At 48.5% G+C, this 22,725-nt stretch overlaps 2 long non-coding RNA genes across 4 annotated transcripts in view; both read right to left on the bottom strand.

The window, feature by feature from the left end:
- Nucleotides 1–12,455, bottom strand: part of LOC119252011 (uncharacterized) — a 105,221-nt gene extending 92,766 nt beyond the window's left edge. Inside the window, exons 1-2 of one of the 3 annotated variants that reach the window (XR_008553080.1) lie at nt 11,820–12,455; nt 58–145 (exon numbers count right to left, since the gene is read on the bottom strand). This is a non-coding gene — a long non-coding RNA (uncharacterized LOC119252011). The remainder of the gene's footprint in view (nt 1–57; nt 146–11,819) is intronic. The other 2 variants (XR_008553081.1, XR_005126685.2) reach the window with 2 other exon arrangements.
- A 2,638-nt stretch (nt 12,456–15,093) lies between these two features.
- LOC129146406 (uncharacterized) lies at nt 15,094–17,936 on the bottom strand. Its single transcript, XR_008553088.1, has 3 exons — nt 17,832–17,936; nt 17,658–17,702; nt 15,094–15,515 (listed from the first exon to the last, which is right to left on the bottom strand). It is a non-coding gene; the product is annotated as an uncharacterized LOC129146406 (long non-coding RNA).
- Between the last annotated feature and the right edge of the window lie 4,789 nt (nt 17,937–22,725).

Raw genomic sequence — 22,725 nt, 5'->3', positions numbered from 1 at the left:
AGGGAACCATCCTGGTCACGTGTACAGTGACCATGTCTGCTCCCCCAAGAATCTCACCTTTACTCTCAGAGAGAAGCTGAGTCACCCCCTTCTCATCCGCCCAGCATGGGATGTCTCTCCCCCGCTCTCCTGATGCCTCAGGGCCCTAAACACAGAGTAAACATCACAGGCTCACACCATTATTCTTCAGAGTTCATAAGCATGTAATATTCCACACACATGCTATTAAATTTTGGTCTGTTTGCCCACGAATCTGTCTGTTGTGAATTTGCTCATCCATTTAGTTTTAGAAGAACCCAGATGGGGAGGGGGGAATTCTCCCTTGCCCCAACACAACTCCCTCATCTGGAAAAACCCTCATTTCTGTTACCTTAGTGGGCGAAGGAATTTATCTCTTTTGACTAAACCTCTTTCATCAAAAGTTATTTTAATTAATAATACAAAGATGTGAATTTTAATGTCCTCTTTTGAATAGGGGTTTTGTCTATTATTTTTCAGAGAACCAGTGAGATGACAGTAATTTATTCCAGAGTTTTTAAGATACGCTGTGCCAGGCATGGCGGTAGGTGCCAGGGAGAAACCAGTGAACAATCAGGCAGTCTCTGCTCCCCTGGAGGACAGTGGCAGACCCTAATGTTTGCCTTTTGTAAAAACCATTCACTCTTCTTTTTTTTTTTTACTAAATGATGCTAATTTTATTGGAGCCAATATGCCATGTTTTTTCAGTCACATTTCCCAGTTCCCTGTGTACCTGTAACAGACCACATGACATTATTTTAATAATGAAATATAGGTGAAAAACTTATATTCTGAGTGAGCATTGGTCAAATTTCTTTAAGGGGGATTAGTGAGGGGGCAACGAGTATGGACCTCTGGGTGTGGATTGTTCCAGACAGAAGATGAGTGATTGCAAGCGTCCTGGGAGGGACCATGTCTGGAGTGTCCAGGGAGAGCAAGAATGGCGGTGCTGCTGGAATGCAGGTGTCGGGGAAGAAACTATTGGTTGTCCATCCTGGGATAGATTTACAGATGCACCACACAATAAAATTACAGAGAAACCAAAACAATTCCCTTCTGTTAAATCTTTTGTCACACGCTCCTTCACTACAAAGTTTAAGAACTGAGCAATTTTCAGTTGCTACCCTTTTGTCTGGAAGAAGGTCATACACATGGAATCATGCAATAGGCAACCTTTTGAGACAGACTTTTTTTTCCCCTCTGCATATCACCTTTAAGCCTCATCTGGGTTGTTGAGTGCATCAATAGGTTTTTATCTATTTCCTATTGAGTAGTATTTGGATGGTGTGTATGCATTTTTCATCCATTTACACACTGAAGGATGTTGGGTTGTTTCCAGTTTTTGGTGCTTGTGAATAAATCTACCATAATCTTTCTATTATCAAACCCATTCAGTGACCTTTTAATTTTAGTTTTCTCATTTCTTGATATATATTTCAATATCCTTTATATTTTATACAAGTTTTAGGTTCATAACAAAATTGAGGAGAAAGCATAGAGCCTCCAACACTCTGCCCCCAACCTCACAGTCCTCCGTGCTCTCAACATCCTGCCCTGGAGCGGCACTTTCATACAGCCAACCAATGTTACCGTACTTCAGTTCTAACATTTTCATTTATATCGTTTTTATATCTTCTCTTCTCTCCCTGACATTGTTGGCAATTGCTGGTTTGAGCATTTCCATAAGGGCTGCTTTAAAGTTTTCAGATGATTCCACATCCCACGTGTAGGGTAAACGAAGTCACCAGGCCCTTTCATGCCCTCCCGCCTGCATGAATGACCAGGGCCCACGGGTGTGGGCGGGGCACACACGCCATTGGTTATGGACACCTGGGCCCAGGAGCACAGGGTGCTCTTATGTCAGCACAGGCACCTGTGCTGATGGGGCTGTAAGGGCAGCGACACAACCGCCAGACAGACTGGGGGACCACAGTGAGGCGAGGCCACGAGATGACAGGAGACTGAGAATGCCAGAGAAGACCAGATTTAAAAGGGAAAAGCCTGGAGCCCGCACAGAGGTCAGGGCAGGCTTTTGGGCTGGAGTGGGCACAGTGGGACGTAGGCGCACCATACCCAGGGCACTTGGATGGGCCAGTGTAACTGCAGCAGGAAGGGATGAGGGGGCGAGGATGAGGGGGGTCAGAGGAGGTGGCTGCAAAGTGGGCTCTGCTGGGAGCCTGCCATATTGATCTGCACTCTGTGGGGCCCTCTGCTGGCAGCTCCAAGGATCAGCAGCACCAGAAGTGCCCCAGTGGGGCCCAATGCTCCTCCAAGTCCCCCTGGGCCAGAGGCCATAGGGCTCAGGGCTGCCTCTGGTACCAGAGACCCCACGTTGTTCATTCTGGGTTGGCAGGACCTGGGAACTGTGGCTACCTGCTGCTTCTGCTGTGAGTGGCTGGGCCTGCTGGTCCACAGGCAGCACACGTGGGCAGTGGGCAGGGAAACTCCCTTCTCTGCTGCTGCTTTCAGAGCTGCCTGTGCTGGCTGACCACAAGCTACATAAAAGGGTGGTCCCCAGAAAAGGAGAGGTTCCAGGTTCTCTTGCCCAACCCACGGAAGGGTGAAGCTGAGTGTGTGGAAGAGGAACTGGAGAGAGACGGGGAGAAGGAAGGAAGATGGAGCCAGAAGGAGGCACATGGAGCAGAGAGACACGTGAAGAAGCTGCACTTGCTTCTCGATCTTGTTCTGGTTAAAGCAGATGTGGGTGAGAGGCCCGTGGGGAGGTGAACTGCTGCAGGGGGCCTTGATGCCCCAGCCAGATAAGACACTGGCAAGCAGCTAAGATAAAGGGCCTCACACCGTGGGGCTGAAGATTTAACATCACTTCGCTTTTTGTTCTTGGTCATAAGAAGAGAAAAATTTCTCAGAAAGTACATTAGGCAATAAATTATATGTATCTGTATACTGCAGGCAAATGGCATGGAAAATGATCTGTTTAGAAATTAGTTATTAAACAATTTGGCCCACTTGACAGTGGGAGACAATTTATTGTACATGCCTGACAAGCAATCCAGCACAACAATTATAGTAAGTCCTTCTTTTGCTTTTTAGAAGTTTCTTAGGAAAGTTTTTTAGATGAAGTTAATTGTGATAAGGAGTTTCTAGGTAGAAAAAGTTCTGATAGCTGAGACGCAGCTGGTCTCCGGCTGAAGGCCATATGAATAGAAGAGTCTTTTAATGCTTACACTTTAGCTGATAGGGGTGTACTGGCGGCTATCCACTGTCTTGGGTATTTGTCTAGACAGAAATAATAAGTTTTCGTGTAAGGCTTAGTTTTTTATCTATTAACCTTGAAGGCTACCATGTAGCTGAGACCCGTAGGAGCCAGTAGTCCATGGGAATAAAATACACTAATTGTTTCTGCTTTGCACATGATGATGTAATTTCTCTGCTTGCTAAAAATGAATAAATAAAGACCTGCTGAGTCTCTCGGCAGAAGATACTTGCACCTCATCCAGTGTCAGTGTCTCCTCACTACCTCATCCCTTTCCCTTCAGCCCCTTTGCTTCACCTAGGCCGACTCCTCCTTTCAGGGACTCCTGACACGACATTTTGCCGAAAGCTGGTCTGCGGCAGTTAACAATGGCAGTTTTTATCTTGATTTTGATTTTGCAGCTTCTGTCCCAGACATGGTGGGCTTCTTCTGTCCTTTTCCTATGGGACACACCAGAAGTTCCTTAAACTTGTGGCAGGTTTCAGGCCTCAGTGGTCCTGCTTTGGCCCAACCTTGTTTGACTGGGCATTTACCCATGAGGGGGTGGGTAACTTTGGGTGCTTGATTTGGAAACTATATGATCTATTTTTCCCCTCTCTTCGCTTTATTGCTCACTAATTGTATTAAAGTTCCTCTCTATTAGAGGTCTTATGCACTAGAGTATGTTTTGTCTTGATGCAGTGGATGGCAGAACCTATTTAGAGTGGGCAGGTTTGGGGGTTCTGGGCTGCCCCTCACCTTGCTGTGTACCAGGTGTACATGCTGGGACCACAGGCCCTAACACAGCAGCACACCTGCCGTTTAGGCTATGGGGGGGAAGCCTGTTTTGTCCTGTGGCTTGTGCCGTGGGGATCTGTTTCACTACTACTCAGTTATTACAATAATCTCCATTCTTACTAGCCTTACCTCAGTGTGAGATGGCCAAGATAAAAGAAATTGGGGGCAGTAGGATGAGTTGTCCCAGTCCCATTTGAAGAGGTGGACTAAATCATGGACTGGCCAGCCCTGGCCAAGTAATTGGGCCCACTACACTGACGTGAAGCACCTTGGGAGATAAAAATTAGATCTGGCACATTTGTGGTGTGGTCCCTCTAGGCTTCTCATTGCTCTGCACATGGACTCTCAGTAATTTTTTTCATCCTGCAACACCCGTCCTGAGGCGACACTAATGATTATCTCTTCATTTCCTGGAGGGAGGAAACTGAGCGCCCACGCAACTGGACTGTGACCACGTGCGCAGGCTTAGGCAGAGCCCAACCCAGAAGCTGCTCCCTTCTTTCCACTTCAGGAACTTACCCTTTATTTTTTTTTTAATTTAAGATTTATTTATTCATGCATACAGGAACCAGGGTACAGGCCAGATGCGCGGGAGGGTGACAGGATTCACCAGAGACAGAGGGGGGAACAGAACAGGCAGACTGATGAAATACACTGCTGAGGGGAGCAGCGTGCACGACAGAGGAGGTCTGCCACGCCATGTGGGAATCTTACCCGCGGGCCCGGATCAAATTCCTGCTGGCCGGGATTGAACTCATGCTGCAGAAGGGACCTGAACTTACCCTTTAAATAGCTCCTCCTAAATCCCTTAGGAGAACTGGGTCATATTCTGCTTTCCCAAACTGGCTCCCTCATGCATGAGTCTAATAAATCCTCGCCTGGTTCAACTACCACTAGCACTCTCTGGTGAATTCTTTCCCTAGAGTGCAAAGAACCCACTCTTTTGGGTTGTGGTCCTCTAACAAGTGCAAATGGCAAAATAACGAAGAAAGAAATGATGTCTAAATAAAATTTTGAAAATAGTTTTGACCCAATGGATTCCATGAAAAGTTCCTGGGGACTTCAAGAGTTCCACAGACCACATTTTGAGAAATTCTTTTCTGGTCAACTAGGAGAGTTTTCCAAGTGTTCTTCTATGTCTTTGCCTCCTCTTCATTTCCTAGAATCCCTCTCCTTGGGTTGGATTCCCTGACTTCCAAAGCTTGTTTTAGATCTTTGCCCTGAACTCTTCTGCAACTCACCCCTCAGAAATGGGATGCCAGAGAGTGTCCACTGCCTGAGAAAGGAGATGGAGGGACGGGTGCTTCCCTTTGGGACTGGGAAGTTTATGCCTGTTTTGGTTTTGTTTTATACTAGCTTAATATGGCGTCTCAGCTCAGAGAGAGATCTGACATATTCCTTAAGAGGAATATTACAGGCCCTTTTATTTTTCATGTGTCTAATGCATTTGAGTTGATGGCCATAGAGCATGAAGAGCTGCACTGTCACACAAGATACTCTGAGACAAAGGATAATTCTATGTGCGCACTGCACAATGTGATGCCTCTAGCTCATTGGTTATTGAGCACTTGAAATATGGGCTTTTTAGCTGAGATGTTGAATTTTTTAATTTTTTAAAAAGATTTATTTTTATTTATACAAGAACTGAGGAACAAGCCAGAGGTGTGGGAGCGTGAGCGGATTCACCAGAGACAGATCAGGGAGCAGAACAGGCAGAGGTATTGAAGACACTGCTGAGGGGAGCAACAGGTGAGACACAGAGGTCTGCTGCGCCACGTGGGTAGCTCCCTGGATGGCCGGGAATCTAACCCACGCTGTAGAGGCTCCAGACAGCTTCACAGCACTGTGCTCAACCCGCTGCGACACCAGGGAGGCCCTGAATTTTTTATTTTATTTTATTTGAACAAAAAAATCCCCATATATGACTACTAGGTACCATATTGGAAATGCATATCTATGATGTCCTAAGTTTTCAGCATCCATCCCCTCAAAATACTGTGTGACTCAAAGGTAAATGTGTATAGAAATTATCTTTTTTTTAAAAAGATTTATTTATTTATTTATACAAGCCTGGGTACAGTCCTAAGTGCGGGAGGGTGAGAGAATTCACCAGAGCCAGAGCGGGGAACAGAACAGTCAGACTGACGAAGTACACTGCTCAGGGGAGCAGAGGGCATGGCAGGAGAGGTCTGTCGCACCAAGTGGGACCTTTGCCAGCGGCCAGGAATCAAACCAGCACTGCAGAGGCTATGGGTAGCTTTGCAGCCCAGCGCTCAACTGCTGAACCACCAGGCGAGGCCCCAGAAATTATCTTTATATGGCTGTCATGGATTAGTCTAGGTGGGCCTGAGACATACCATTAAAATAAAACATGCCCAAAGAAATTTAATTAACATGTATTTTAACAACTAGATTGTAGATATATTAGACAAAAATAATTTATTACACCAAAGTCATAACTGTCCAAAAGTGCCCATCGTGGAGCCGACCCCAGGCTCTGTTACAGTGGGAATCTTGGTGTTTTAATTAACCTGATAAATATAAACCGGCACAGAAGTCTCCATTTATCCCCAGAGAAATATTTATTGAAATAACACAGTACAAGGTAAGTAGAAGAAAGGAAATAAAAGTTAGAGCACATAAAAATAAAATAACAATAAAAAAGACAGGGCCTCCCTGGTGGCCTAGGGATTAAGCGTTAGCACTATCTCCCCTATAGCCTGATTTCCGGCCAGGGAACTACCCACATAGTGCAGCAGATCTCTCCTGCCTTATCAGCTACTCCCCTCAGCAAGGTATTTCAGTAGATCCACCTGTGCTGTTAAGTGTCTGGTACACAATCACTCCCAGCACCTCTGGCCTACACCCCAGTTCTTCTATGCAAAAATAAATTTTAAAATTTTAAAAAGATATAAAGACGGCAGCGGGGAGAAAAAAGTAGGAGGCCAGTTATGAATCCAGATATTCAGCTGGGGAGGGAGAGAGGGAAGAGGACAAGATTACAGTGACGGTTCATAGATATCTTGGTGGTGGTAATTTTGTGGGGATTACACCTGAGAAGAGAATGAACAATGGTGTAAAAATATATAAATAAAAAAAATTAAAAAGAAATAAAAAGACAGTCCAGAAGAGCAAGAAAACCCAAAGCTCTTTCTTTGAAAAATGAATAGTAGATAAACCTTTAGCTAGACTCACTGATGAAAAATCAAATAAATAGGGCCTCCCCTGGTGGCGCAGCAGTTGAGCGCTGGGCTGTGAAGCTGCCCATAGCCTCTGCAGTGCCGGTTCGATCCCCGGCCACTGGCTAGGGTCCCACATGGTGCGCAGACCTCTCCTGCCATGCCCGCTGCTCCCCTCAGTGGTGTATTTCATTGGTCTTCTTGTTCTGTTCCCCGCTCTGGCTGTGGTGAATTCTCTCACCCTCCCGCACTTCTGACTGTATCCAGTGCTTGTCTAAATAAATAAATAAATAAATCTTAAAAAAAAATCAAATAAAAAGGAGCCAAAATGAAAGAAAATTTGCAAAAGACACTGTAGATATTCAGAGGATAATAAGAGATTTATATGCATACAAATTCAACAACCAAGATGAAGTGGACAGATTCTTTTAATTATACCATCATCCAAGAGTGAATAAGGAAGAAATAGAAAACCTGAACAAACCAATCATAAGCAAGGAAATTGAAACAGTAATCAAAACTCTCCCCCAAAATGAAAGTCCAGAACCAGATGGCTTCACAAATGAGTTCTATCAAACTTCCAAAGATGAAATAATAACTATGCTGCCCACATTCTTTCCAAAAGTTGAGAAAGAAATTTTTTCCAAACACACTTTTATGAAGCCAACATTATACTAACACCTAAACAAAGAAAACTGCAGACTGATCTCCCTAATGAAACCAGATTTCAATAAAATCTTAGAAAACTAAATGTGGCAATGCTTTAAAATGATTATACATCATGACTAAGTGGGATTTATAACACAAACACAAGGATGGCTCAAACATCCAAAAAGCAATCAATATAATGCACCATATCAGCAAAACGAAAAGGAAAAACTGGGCCTCCCTGGTGGCACAAGGGGTTAAAACACAACCTATGAAGCTATCTGCAGCCACTGCAGCATGAGTTTGATTCCCAGCCAGGGAGCTGCCCACATGGCACAGGAGACCTCTCCTGACTTGCCCACTGCCTGCCTCAAGAGTGTATTTCAGGGCCTCCCTGGTGGCGCAGCGGTTGAGCGCTGGTTTGCAAAGCTGCCTGCGGCCTCTGAGGCGCCAGTTAGATCCCCGGCTGCTTCCCGGCCACCAGAGGAGGGTCCCACATGGCGCGCAGACCTCTCCTGCTGCCCGCTGCTCCCCTCAGCAGTGTGCTTCAGTCCTTCTGCCTGCTCTGCTCCCCGTTCTGGCTCTGGTGAATTCTCTCACCCTCCCACACTTCTGACTACCCAGTGCTTGTATAAACAAAAACAAACAAACAAACAAACAAATAAATAAAAACATGCCTCTAAATAAAAAAAAGTGTATTTCAGTCAATCTGCCTGTTCTATTTCTCACTCTGTCTCTAGTGAATCCTCTCACCTCCCACACCTCTGACCTGTACCCCAGCTCTTGTATGCATAAATAAATAAATCTTTAAAAAAAATAAAAGGAAAGGGACCTTCCTGGTGGTGCAGTGGCTTGAGCACAGCACTGTGATGCTGTCCACAGCCTCTGCAGCATGAGTTCAATTCCCGGCTGGCCAGGGAGATACCCACATGGTGCGGCAGACCTCTCTGCTGCTCCCCTCAGCAATGTTTTCTGTCCATCTGCCTGTTCTGCTCCCTGCTCTGTTTCTGGTAAATTCTCTCACCCTCTTGTGCCTCTGGCCTGTACTCCAGCTCTTGTACAAATAAATCTTTAAAAAAAAAAAAAAGGAAAGGGAAGGAAAGGAAATACCACATGGTCATATCGGTATATGCTGAGAAAGCATTTGATAAGCATTTGATCCCTGGCTGGCCAGGGATCCAATTTGTGCTGCAGAGGCTGTGGCTTGCTTCATAGTGCTGTGCTTAACCCCTTGCGCCACCAGGGAGGCCTGACAATTACTCTTTGACAAAGGAGCAAAGCATCAACACTGGAAGAAGGAATGCCTCTTCAGTATTGATACTGGGGATATTGGACTGCCACATGCAAAAGAATGAAACTAGACTACTTGCTCACACCATACAATTCAAAATAGATAAAAGTCTTGGATGTAAGATCTGAAACCGTAAAATACATAGAAGAAAACGAAGCAAAACACTCCATGAAGTAAACCTCAAATTAAACAAAGGGGAAAATAAACAACCGGGACTACATCAAACCAAAAAGCTTCTGTACAGTGAGAGGGACAGTGGCCAAAACAAAGAGGCACCCCACCGAATGGGAGAAAATATTGGCACAGCACACATGTGACAAAGAATTGACATAGAAGACCTACAGAGCACTTGCGCAGCTCAACCAGAAGAAAACAAACAACTCAATCAGAACATGGGCAGAAGAGCTAAACGGGCACTTCTCCAGAGAAGACATGAAGATGGCTCGTGACATGTGAAATACGCTCATCATCAACCCGGGAAATTCAGATCAAAACCACAGTGAGATACTCCTGTGAGAATGGCTCATATTTAAAAAACAACAAACAAGTGCTGGTGAGGGTGTGGAGGGGAAGGAGCCCTATCACACTCTTGGTAGACAGGTCCCGCCCCTGTGGAAGGAAGTCTTTTCTCAAAAGACGAAATATGGACTTCCCAGGTGATCCAGGGATTCCAATATGGAAGCAACTTAAATTCCTAAGTACTTATGGGTGGATCAAGAAGACATGGCACATGTACTCAATGGAATTTTATCAATGATCAAAAAAAAAGAAAAGCTCATGCCGTTTGCAGCAACATGGATGGAGCTGGAAAGGATGATTCTAAAAGTGAGCCAGAAGGATAAAGGGAAATACAGATTGTGTCACTTATATGTGGAATCTAGAGACACTAAACAAAGGATCAGACAAAGACACACAGTAAGTCTGACCCTAGAAATCAGACCTTAGACCTGACACACAGGAGCAGAAGCAGAAGGAAAGGGGGAGAGTAGAGAATGGGGGGGGCTGGTGGAGGAGGCTGTGTGAGCGTTGGTGGTAGAAAAACTGTATGACCCCAACTGAGGGGAGAAATTCTACATAGTGAAAAAATAAAGAAGAATGATTCACTAACTGAAAAAGCAAAAACAAAAAATAGCTGTAGAACACGATGCAGCAAAGTAAATGAGCTCGAAGGAAACACCAAGATAATCCTAATTCTGCTCCCTATTGCATAGTGATACAATTTTTCTAGGCTCAGTTTTAAATAAGGGGCAATAAGTCCTTGAGGACACAGCTATGGGAGTGGAAACTGCACCCCCTTCCACCTGAGGGAAAGAAAGGTCAGTCATCCGGTGACTCCTACTCACCCCTTCTCAGGGTTAGGGGTCCTCAAGCCTGGAAACCCTCCTGCTGTCATCTAGGAGGGACCTTTGATAATGCAGGTATTTATGTTCAAAAGTAATTTTTAACAATACAACTAGATTCAAAGAGATGCTAGTGTTGCCAGCAGCAGTGATTTGAGAATGTAGGAGTTTATCTCTCTAGGATAGTGCCTGGTAATAGATAATAGAACAAGCCACCAAGACTTTCAAATTTATTTATTTATTTATTTGTTTATAAGTTTAATTTATTTATACAAGCACTGGGCACAGTCAGAAGCACGAGAGGGTGAGAGAATTCACCAGAACCAGAGTGGGGAGCAGAGCAGGCAGAAGGACCGAAGTACACTGCTGAGGGGAGCAGTGGGTGGCAGGAGAGGTCTGCGTGCCATGTGGGACCCTCCTCTGGTGGCCGGGGAGCAGCCAGGGATTGAACCTGCGCTGCAGAGGCTGCGGGCAGCTTCGCAACCCAGCGCTCAACTGCTGCGCCACCAGGGAGGCCCACTTCCAAATTTAAAAATTCAGAATAGGGCCCTGAAGCCAGGAGGCGAGCAACAGGGAGCCCCCCAAGGCCCACGTGTTTGGTTTTTATACTAAACCTGGCTGCCCAACTCCACCCTCAGGTCCCAGCCACCTTCCCTTTGATGGTGCTGGGATTTGTCTTTCCCAATGTCCTGATGGCTTTGGTCTGGAGTGGAGGTTGAGTCCACAAAGCCTGTACGGAATTAGCTCAGACATCCTTTCCCCCTAACAGAAATAATACAGAAGCCTCAAGTCTCCACCATAATTATATTTGACAAATAGACATTATATTCACGTCTTTAAAGACACCTATTCTGCATTAATTCAAGCCTCGGCCCAAACAGGGTAAACTGGTAAACATACTAAAACAAACAAACAAAAAAAACTCTAACTCCTCCTGCTAGTTTGGAATATTCCACATGTGCCTGGCGTCCCTGGTAACCCTACAGGACGTACTTAATAACTCTTTACAGTTAAAAGAGCCAATAGGTTCCTTAAAACACAACTTATTAAACAAAAAGTGGGAATCGAGAGAGCAAGTTGCCCCCACGGGAACAAATACATCAAGCTCCATTTACTTTAAACTTCCTAAACCGCCATCCCTCCGCCCTAACAGCTGTGCGGGCATCTCACTCCTGCTGAGCCTGGATGAGACCTGCGGTTGGCACCGACCCCGCCGCCAGGACCAGACTGGCCCGGCCTGTCCCACCCCTGACCCGGGATGGGGGCGCTGCTGTCTGTCCCCGCAGGCACGGGCTGTGCGACCTAACCAGGAGTTGGGTCCACCAGGGGTGAACCCCGCTTCGGAGACTCACCCCAGCGCCGGCTCCGCGTCTCCCCACAGCCCCAGGGCGCGGGCGGGGACCTGGGCAGCCGCACCCGCCGGTGCTCCCCGCGCTCCCGGCTGCCCTTGGCTGTTGGCGGGTCTCCGCGGGGTCCCCGCCTTGCTCTGGGGGCGCCGAGTCTGTTATGACCCAGCGCCCTTGGCTCACGGCCGTGGCGGGTCCCCACAGCGCCCCTGGCCGCAGGTGTGGCCGCTGAAGCGCCTCCCTTCTGCTCGCGTCCTGCGGGTCCCGCGGCGGTTCTGGTTTCCCCCCCTTCTGCGGGGCGGGGCGCGCTGGAGTTAATGGTGGGGGAGGCGCCGGGGTCTGCTGCTCGCCTCTCCCCGCCTCTGTGCCTGCAACTCTCCTCTCCGGGCCGTTTGCCGCGTCGCCGGTTTATCTTGCGTGTCCAGGTTCTCAAGGGACCTGCCGCCGTGTCTCCCTCCTGTTTCATGGGAGAACTTTCTCGCAGCGTCTCCCCGCCGCGTGGATGCGCTGACTGGTCCCCAGATCCGATACTTGCCGCACCCCCGCCTCCCGGGGGGCCAGGGAGGAGGAAGAGGACCTTGCGGGCTCAATGGGGCATCCGCTGGACCCTCCTGGGTTGATCTAAAAAAGTGAACGAGTGAAGAGAAAAATGAAAAAAAAAAAAAGTTTCAGTAAGGGAATGAGAAGGGGGAAGAGCTTCTGGAGACCAGCTCCAGCTACATGGCATGTCCGGGGCCTCCGAAAGGAGAGGACACGTCGGTGAAATCTTGGGGGGCTGAGGGGAAGTGGATTGAGGGAGACGAGGTAGTGAGGAGACACTGACACTCTCTCTGGTGCAAGTGTCTCCTCCCGAGGGGCTCAGCAGGTCTTTATACCTTAAGGGGAGATGACATCCGCATAAGCATCCAAGCAGAGCAGAGACAATCATGACATATTTTCTCATGAACATGCAGAGACCCTCTTGATCTCTCAAAAGGACACTTCTTTAATATGATTAAGAAAAACAACAGGGGGCCTCCCAGGTGGCGCAGCAGTTGAGCTCTGGGCTGCAAAGCTGCCAGAAGCTGCCATGGCCTCTGCGGCGCCAGTTCGATCCCCGGCTGCTCCCCGGCCACCGGAGGAGGGCCCCACATGGCGCGCAGACCTCTCCTGCCGCCCGCTGCTCCCCTCAGCAGTGTGCTTCGGTCCTTCTGCCTGCTCTGCTCCCGGCTCTGGCTCTGGTGGATTCTCTCACCCTCCCACGCTTCTTACTGTACCCAGTGCATGTATAAACAAGCAAAACAAACAAACAAATAAGTAAATAAATAAAACATGCCTCTATAAAAAAAAAAAGAAAGAAAAACAACAGGGACAATTACTCTCCTGAGTACAACTCATTTTCTTGCATAATCAATTGTCTAAGACAGTACCATGTTCAGTAACAATCAATCATGCTGTCAAGCTTTCCTAATTTCGGAGTGGACATGAGAGTCCATTGTTATGCTTTATTACTAAAATCAACCCATTCCCTAGCACTCAATTCATCTAGCCTATTTATCAATTACTTCAAAGTGGTCTAAAGTAATTCATCAATACTGTTTTAATTCTACAGAAGTCTAACTTTTAACTAGAAATAACTAACCTCCATGCAACCTGTGAACTGTTGACCTTTCACATACACCAGGAAATGCACTGTTGCGGCAACCCCCCCCCCCCCCCCCACTTAGGCTCCGGTTTCCAAGCACAACTGGTTCAGGGCAGCTTGTTCTCCATAGTTCTCAGGACTAAACATTTCTTTCCTAACTATACTTTTAACATTTTGTACTTTCTTTGATAATGATTCAAGTGTAAGAACAATAAATCAATTAACGTCTAGGTCCGAATAGAGTTTTCACAGGCCAATTAATAACTAACTTACTTTAGTATTAACCAAGAACAAAGAGGAGAGCATTGGCAGGCGTTGCCATGGAGACTCCCTAGTTCAGATCTTCTTGGGAAGTGCAAGAACTCCCCTCTTCTGGGAAGTACAACTTCCCTCTTCAGGGGAGCACAGGAACTCCCCTCTTCTTGCAAGTCTCCCCCAATACCCAGAACTTGTCAAGAGACAGCATGGGTAGGGCAGTCTGCCACAAACAGCCAGGACAGGAGTTGTGTTTTAAGGATTTAAGAGTAAGGAGGGCCAACCAATGAGTGAGCCCAGCACTCCATGGTGTTACATAACCACTGAGATTAGGGGATTCAAGGAGCATTGTTAGGCTTTGGCTTGAGGGGTGTTGTGGTTCCATCAGGAAAAGAGGAGGTTCCTTTAATTGCACCCTAAGAGGGGTGGCAAAGACACCTAGGCCTGGCACTGTAGTGTCCCAAACACCTGGAGGGATTGCAGCATCAGTGAGAATTAGGGCTTTGGTGTTATTCCTGTCTTGTGTAGAAGCAGCTGGGAGAGCCAATCGTGGCTGCCTAGGCTGTTAGTTTGGAATTTAGTCACCATGCCCTCCTAATAGAGGAAGCTAGGAAAGCAAGATGAAAACATAAACATGTGGCCTTGTAGCGAGCAAGGAAGCAGTGCTGTACAGTGTCCTGGCTCAGTGTGGCCATCAGTACTAGTGAGGGGAACAACCAATCATTAGGTCAGTCTAAAGAATTGCAGCAAGGCAGAGTAAATGGCGGCCCATTATTTTCAAAAAGATGGTATTTTTGTCTGCCACTTCTAGGGTCACCCGAGGGTTATCCATATAGAAAGTTAAACAGGGGTTCCTGTCTCACCTCTGGGCTTCTTCAGAGAAGGTCTCCTGCACCAGGTTCTCCATAGTCAGAGGCAGCTGACCATCAAGACTGTCCTCCCATCCTGGCCTGTGTTTTGGGCTGGTCCCTCCCTCTCCGGAGAGTGGGACAGTCCCTCTTTTCAATGCCCTGTGTGATGGCACTGAGGGTGTAACAGGTGGTCCCCAGGAAAGGGGGAGGTTCCCTGCCCCACCCAAGGAAGGGTGAAGCTGAGCAGGAAGAGGAGAAGCTGCAGAAGAGACTGAGGAAGGAAGCAGGATGGAGCCAGGAGATCTGGAGGAGGCACATGGAGCCTAGAGACACGTGAAGAAACTGCGCTTGTCTTTTGGTCGTGGACTGGGTGACAAAGATGTGGGTGAGACCCATGGGGAGGTGACAATGGCAGCTTTTATCTTCATTTTGATTTTGCTCTTTTCCTTCCGGGATTGTCTGGTTGTTTCTGACCCTTTTCTGAGGGTCCCCACTGGAAGATGCCTTAGACTTGTGGCAGGCTTTGGGGCCTTGTTCTGGGCCAATCCCATTTGGATGGACTTTTACCCACGAGGGGATGGGTAACTTTGGGTGCTTCATTTAGAAACTAGACTCTTTGCCTTACCTGTATTGTTTCCTAGTTTTATTAAAGTTCCTTCCCATTAAAGTCTCCTATGTTTTGTGTTGATGCGGCGGATGGCAGAACCCATGGGTCTCTCATCCACATTTTTGTCTCTTTCATGTGTCTGTCTCCATGTCCCCAACTCCTGGCACACGTCCAAGTGAGGAGCAAGTGTGGTTTCTTCTTCACGTCTCTCTGCTCCATGCACCAGCTCCAGTCTTCTTTCCTCATCTTACTCCACGTCTTCTTCCTCTTCCTTAGCTTCTCATGCCTGCTCAGCTCCACCTTTCCTTGGGTGGGGCGGTAAAATGGAACCTCTCTTTTCTATGGATAGCACATTGGTCCTGCCCCTATGGAAAAAAAAAACAACAACGAAGATTCCTCAAAATGGACCTGTCACAAGGTCAAGCATCCCATTTCTTGGTATTTATCCAAAGAAAGTAAAAACACTGATTCCAAGGAATATGCACCTCCTATGGTCACTGCAGCGCTGTCTATCATAACCAAGCGATGGAGACAACCTAAGTGCCCAACGGCAGATGAGGGGATAAAGAACACAGCCTATATACACAGTGGAATACTGTTCGTCTGTGAGAAAGATGGAATACTGAATTTGCAACAACATGGATAGATATGGGTGGGATTATGCTAAGTGAAATAAGTTTGAAGAAGAAAGTTACATACTGGATGATTTCATTCATATCTGGAATATAAAGAAATAAAGCAGAGACAGGTGAAACTAAACCAAAACATACTCTCTATATATCACTGCAGAATTGAAGCTATGGGCTGGGGGTAAGAGGAGGAAACAAAATAGGAGGAGGCCTAATGGACTATGGTGAAGACTATGGGTGCCGTTAGGGTGGGTATGATGTGGTAACAAACATCTGAAGAGGTGTGACCCTTGCCTCTGAACACATACAGTGTGTAAGCCAATGTTACCTCAACTGAATAATACAATAAGGGAAAAAGAAAAGAAAAAAGTAAATTATCTCCTCCATCAGTCACTGACATCAGGACTTTGCTTTCACCTCCTCACTGTCACGCAGGGTGAGGGGCTGGTTTCCCACAAGGTCAGAGGCAGGAGGTGCAGGGACTTCTGGGGCTGCTTGGACCCCACTGAGTAGAAACACTGCAGAGAGGGCGGCTCTGAGGGGACCAGAGACAGAGGGTCAGAGTAACCCCAGTGCTGAGTGAGGATCTGGTTCCCAAGGAGAGTGGAGTGCGTGAGTGTGTGTGTGTATGTGTGTGTGTGTGTGTGTGTAATAGGAGAGACAGGGCACACAACATAAGATGATGGGACGTCAATTAACATCAAGCCCCAGAATAGATTAATTCAAATCACACACAGAGTAAAGAGTGTCAGAACAACACCTCAATAAATACAGTTCCATGGAGAAGCAGCTTCTGAGCAGGACTGAAAAAGCATTGGACCTGCAGAAGGGGAGGAGATTTAGAAATATCTCATGGTGGGCTTGAGGTATAAGGAGTTGGGCAAGACCTCTTCCCTACTCTGGCCCCTGCTAGGATGTGGTGGCATCTTCACCCCTGACAGTTCCCTCCCCCAAACCCCAACGTTCATCTCCTTTGGAGTCATCTGTATATGTACATATATGTATACGTGTAATCCCAGCTTCTTCTTAATTTCCCACCTGTTTGGGGCATTTAGGTGGTGTCCATCGCTTGGCTACTGTAAATAGTGCTGCAGTGGTGACGGGAGTGCAGGTCCCTTCACAGGAGAGTATTTATCCTCTGTGAGTGGATCCTCACAGTAGAATTGCTGGGACCAATGGCAGAACCACATTTACTCTTTTAAGTAGCCTCAGTACTGGGCCTCCCCTCATGGCGCAGGCGGTTGAACGCCGTGCTGTGAAGCTGTCTGTGGCCTCTGCAGCGCCAGTTTGATCACGGCCGGCCAACAAGGGTCCCACATGGTGCGGCAGACCTCTCCTGTCGCGCCTGCTGCTCGCCTCAGCAGTGTATTTCATCAGTCTGCCTGTTCTGTTCCCCCCTCTGTCTGTGGTGAATCCTCTCACCCTACTGCACATCTGGCCTGTACCCCTGTTCTTGTGTAAATGAATAAATCTTTAAAAAAAAAAAAGAAACCTCAGTACTGTTTCCATAAGGGCTGGCTCAGTCTATATCCAAACACAATGTAGGACTGTCCCCTTTTTTCCATATCCTTGCCAGCACCTACTGTTTCTCGTCTTTTGAATATGGGCCATTCTCGCAGGTGTGAATTGGTTGAAACCAGGGGATCATAAAGCCACAAAACGTGGGCAAAAAGAAATCCTGTAACACTCAGGCCAATACAAGGCTGTCTCACACTGTGAAAGAAAATATCATGAAGAAATTCAGGTGAATTACCTAAGTGTTAACATTATCAATGGTCCACTGCATTTTCAAGATGTCCTCCTGAAAGCATCCCCATCACCTAGTCCCAGCCTCCATGCCTCAACCCCCACCCCTACTGCAGTCCTCCAGGGTCTCACCTTTAGGGGCTGACATACACTTCAGAGCACTGGGACTGTGGCTGCCTGGGGGAGAACACAACAAAATTTGGTGAGAGATGAGACCATGGGAGGAACTGATGAGAGTGACTCCCCCATGGGCTCCATCTACACTGTCCCCAGGGCCTCAGGTCTCCAACCCTTGACCACACTTACTTGCAGCCTGAGCGTAGCTTCCTCCTTGTCCTCCCGTGGGAAGAAGCATCATGTGAGACCATGGAGCAGCCAGGTCAGAAGTCCAAAAGGAATCTTCTAATCCTGCAGAACAGGGAAATTTCCAGAACTGTGAGGTAAAGACCCAGGTCAGGACTGGGAAAAATGAGGAAAGGAGATGAAGGGGGACTGGACCAAATGCCCTCTGAGCAACACCCGTGTGTGTGGATGGTACTTCCCATTAACCAGGCAGGGCAAGTTCTCCCTGGGACATGAAAGCTCCTAGTGGACAAGATCCCCCATTGCCTTCCCTACCTGAGCACTTCTTCTACCCTCTCACACATGAAACCACCTTGTGTGCAATGAGCACACCTACAAAGAAAACCAAGCCAGAAATGAGGACCATGGCAAGGATGGAGAACTGAGGAGGTGGCACTGGAAGGGAAGAGAAGGTCAGACCCTGAACCTGAGGCCTCAGTCTGACCCTCTGAAGGTCTCCAGAAGGGCTTCTGATGCCCCTGAGTCAGCCGTGTGCCCACATCCCCCTCCTAACCTCATCTCAGGACTCGGGGTACTATCAGCCCTTCATACTGCACATGGCATGTGTATCTCTGCTCCTCTCCAGAAGACACCTCCACAGCTGCCCACTTCTGGAAGTTTCCATTCCTCCCCCCCACCCCATCATGAGCTCCGTTTCCTGGGCCAGGTCCTCCCCATCTCGCTGCCAGGTCAGGATGATATCTGCACGTTTGAAGCACCTCACAGTGACCTCATGCTCAGACATGGGGTGATGGGTCACATATGGCGATTGGGGGCCTGAGTAGGAAGAATCAGAAATGTCATGCCATGTGTTTCCTCCACGGACACTGAAGCAGCCTCATGTGACCATCCTCCAGTGGACAGAACAGTATGCTTGGAGGGAGGAGCACAAACCCTAGAAACCAGCCCGGTCTGGGAGGGGGGATAGCAGGTGAGAGCCCAGGGTGGGATGCAGGTCCCTGAGCATTTTGTTGCTGACTTGGGTGGAGGGTGATGACACAGACAGGCAGGAGTGAGATCTCCAAAAATGCTCTCTGACCAAAAAACAAGATCTCGAGAGAGAAACTCTTTGCTCCTAAGATGGCTGCCGGTCAAAAGGATCCAGTGAAGGGTGATTTCAGGGATGGTCTCCCCTCTTTCTCAGGAGAAACTGGATTCCTTAACTGTCCTTCAGAAAAAGTAGGAGCCTCCTGGCCAGTCTCCATCCCAGAGCTGGAAAACGTGGCCGACAGCTCCCTCTCTGGCCAGAAGGGGGCGCTTCCTCACCATGATTCCATTTCCCTGCGGGGTGCGCGCCTCAGGGAGATCAAAGGCCCCCCAGCCCTCTCACCTCTGAGCTGCGGCGCCTCCTTCCCCATCCCCAGGAGTCTGGGGGCCCCTCCACGCACCCGCCCCCCAGGCTGCTCCCGTCCTGCTCTGCCCGACCTTCCCCCTCCCCCTCGCGCCGGGGAGCTGAGCCGCGGGCCCGCCGGGTCCAGGCGCGCAGGTCCCCGCCCAGGGCGCGTCCCCGGCGCCGTCGTGGGGAGCTGGTCGTGCCCGCGGGGGAGGCGCCGTCGGGCCCCGCGGCGCAGCCCAGAGTCCTCTGGACCGTGGGAGACCCTGAGCCCGGCCTTCAGTCACCCCGTGGTCTCCGCCCGCACCCGATCTCCCGCCCTGAATAATCCTGAACTTAAATAAAACCTAAAGGTGAAAGTCCCGCGGGCTCTTCCCGGTCAAGGGGCCTGGCAGGGGCCACGGCCTCGGGGGTCACGGGGCCCCGAGACTCGGGGCGGGGGGTGGGGCGGGAGCGGTGACCCGCCCCGGCCCGCGCTGCTCCCCGGCCGGGCTCTGGCTGCGGCGGCCGCGCGGGGCCTCCAGGAGCGCTTGGAGCCTCCGCGCCGAGTGTCTGCGGAGCCGCGTCTCCTCGCCCGACCCTCCCGCCCCGCCCGCCCTGGGGCCCGCGGCTCCGCGCTCTGGCCCAGGGAGTCGCTGTCGAACCCCCGAACTGCGGGTCGTCCACGTAGCCCCCGCGATGCACCGGGGCTCCCCGAGGCCGGGCGGGACATCACCATTTCTAACACCCTCAGAGAGGGGGAGCCTGGGGGCGGGGAGGGGTGAAAGCTGGGCGGACCCTCCTCCCGGGGCGGGTCCTGAGTCCCAGGGAGATGGGGCAGGGGAGAAAGTGTCCAGGAGAGAGGGAGCTCCAGAGACTGAACATGGGCAGCGGGTCCAGATGGGGCAAGACTCAGGGGGACTAAAGGAGGAGGCAGAGTGGGGGGGACAGAAAGGGGCCAGGACTGAGGGGCGCCACAGGGGTGACAGAGGGGCCTAAGGCAGCAGCTTCCTCTGCAGAAGCCTTTTCCCTCCACCCTGCACTCTCCAGCCCAGGGGTCTGTCTGGGCCAGAGCCCTGGAGAGAAGCAGCAGGAGGAGGGTTGGGGGCCCCATTGTAACAGGGTTGTCCCCAGGAAAGGGGGAGGTTCCCTGCCCCACCCAAGGGAGGGTGGAGCTGAGCAGGAAGAGGAGAAGCTGCAGAAGAGACTGAGGAAGGAAGCAGGATGGAGCCTGGAGACCTGGAGGAGGCTCATGGAGCCTAGAGACACGTGAAGAAACTGTGCTTGTCTTTTGGTCCTGGACTGGGTGACACAGATGTGGGTGAGACCCGTGGGGAGTTGACAATGGCAGCTTTTATCTTGATGTTGATTTTGCTCTTTTCCTTCTGGGCTTGTCTGGTTGTTTGTGACCCTTTTCTGTGGGTCCCCACTGGAAGATGCTTTAGACTTGTAGCAGGCTTTGGGGCCTTGCTCTGGGCCGATCCCATATGGATGGACTTTTACCCACGAGGGGACGGGTAACTTTGGGTGCTTCATTTAGAAACTAGACTCTTTGCCGTACCTGTATTGTTTCCTAGTTTTATTAAAGATCCTTCCCATTAGTCTCATGTGTTTTGTGTTGATGCGGCGGATGGCCGAACCCATTTAGAATAGGCAGGTTTGCGGGGTTTGGGCTGCCCCTCTCCCTGTCCTATAACACCATGACCAGCACTGCTGGGGTCTGGGGAGCTTCTGACTCCAGCCTGGTGGGTGGAGACTTACCTGGTCAGGCAGTGATGCTGACTGGTTCTCTGGGAACCTCCAGGCACTGGGACTGAGAACTGGGGAGGAGTCACAAGTGTCCAGGGCCCAGCACAGGTGGTGGAGACAGAAGGGAGGCTAAGGGGGCAGTGGGGTATCCCCAACAGTAACCTTCCTGCCCTAGACACAGCCCTGGGGCCTGGAACTATGAGAACCAGACTAGGGGATCTGGGGCTTTGCTCTGCCCCCTCCTCTCCTCACCCCAAGCTTCCTCACCCTGTCTCGGTGACCCAAGCGCTGGGTCTGGGATTCTCAGTCATTTTCCATTCCGGATCCGTGTCCATTCTTACAAATTAGGGAGGACGCCAAGTATAATCTTGTTTAGGAGGTATCGCTCCCCATATTGACCACACTGGGAATAAAGCTGAGTTTGATCATGTAGCTGTTTCATTTAGAATAATAGTAATAATCCAATGCCTGTTAATAGATAATCAATAACCAATGCCTGTTAAATAACTTCCTTTAATCAAGGCAATGGGAAGAGTGGATCTTTCATGTGTTTTATGTTTGCAGTTGTCTTTCTTGTCTGTCTCATTGTTTTTTCTTGTCTGTCTCATTAGAAGACAGTAGGATTTTCATGTTTCCTTCTGCATTTAGCTGTGGTTCTGGTTGAAGTCTATGAAAAAATGTCTACAGCCTCACACAAATATGTTGGAGTAGTGTTTTCACATTATTGTGAATATTCCACTTTGATACTAAATTAAATCTATACAGGTGGTATTTTCTCCCAGGTTATTTGCAAAGTGAAACCTGAAACAATATCATTAAATATTTCTTATTCAGTTACATTTCCATAGTTCTCTCTTGCATAAAACTAACTGCAGTTAGTTTTAATGTGTGATTTTTTTAAAGTAATATATTGTTCCACAAATTATAAAGCTCTTCAATGTTCATTACACTGGAATCAAATTATTTTAAAAAATTTATTTTATTTTTCACCACAAATCCAAAAAGTAAAAGTAGTACTGGAAGTTGTCAAGTTAGTGATAGGACACAATTTTCCATGATTCTGTTTTTTTCTGAGCACTTGCATTTGGTCAAGGTGAAGTTACTCTCAGTTATCAATTGTCAGTTGATTTTCTCAAAGGAGCACACACTCATGTTCAGGACAATGTCTGTCTAATTAACCGAATCAAATAGCCACAGATTTTGTCATTCATTCCTTCATGTGCAGATGGAATTGCCTACAAAAAAAAAAAAAACTGTCTAATTCATCGCATGCAAATATTTTCCTTGGCACATGGTAGTTGGGGACGCAACAGGAGTGTTGTGTGTGCACTTGCGTGTCATCGCATCAGGTGCTGTAAAATGTGGATTTGAGGATGACAGAATAATGAAGATAATTTTTAATGCTTCAACCAAGACACTTTGAAATGACACTGCCTTTGAGTTGTGTTTTTGAGGTAAGTAGTTGTGAAGAAAAACTGCAGTTAGTAATATAAGCTCCATTTTTAGTAAGTTTTACCTCAGCAGTTGTCAAAATAGTGAAAAAGCCAATGGTGTCTAAGTGACATTTAGAAAATAGTTTTGCAATTGTGCACACGGTTGAGAACCACAGTGATGAGTCCTCTACCGGGCACTATCCTTCCATCGGCTCTAGCCTGTAGGCCCCTATCGTATGGGTACTGTAATGCTCCAGCCCTTGGTTTTGGCTTTGGGGCTTTTTGGCAGCTCTCTTGTCTTAGAGCCTGGGCAGGTGGGTGCCACTGCGGCCTATCCTGGCATCCCATCCTCATGCCCTGTGAC

This window comes from Talpa occidentalis, unplaced genomic scaffold, assembly GCF_014898055.3.
Source record: "Talpa occidentalis isolate TD23 unplaced genomic scaffold, MPIMG_talOcc4v2.1 talOcc4.2, whole genome shotgun sequence".
In the NCBI taxonomy this organism is placed as follows: Eukaryota; Metazoa; Chordata; class Mammalia; order Eulipotyphla; family Talpidae; genus Talpa; species Talpa occidentalis.
Note: the sequence above shows the minus strand (reverse complement) of the source record. Positions and strands in the feature narration are given on the sequence as shown.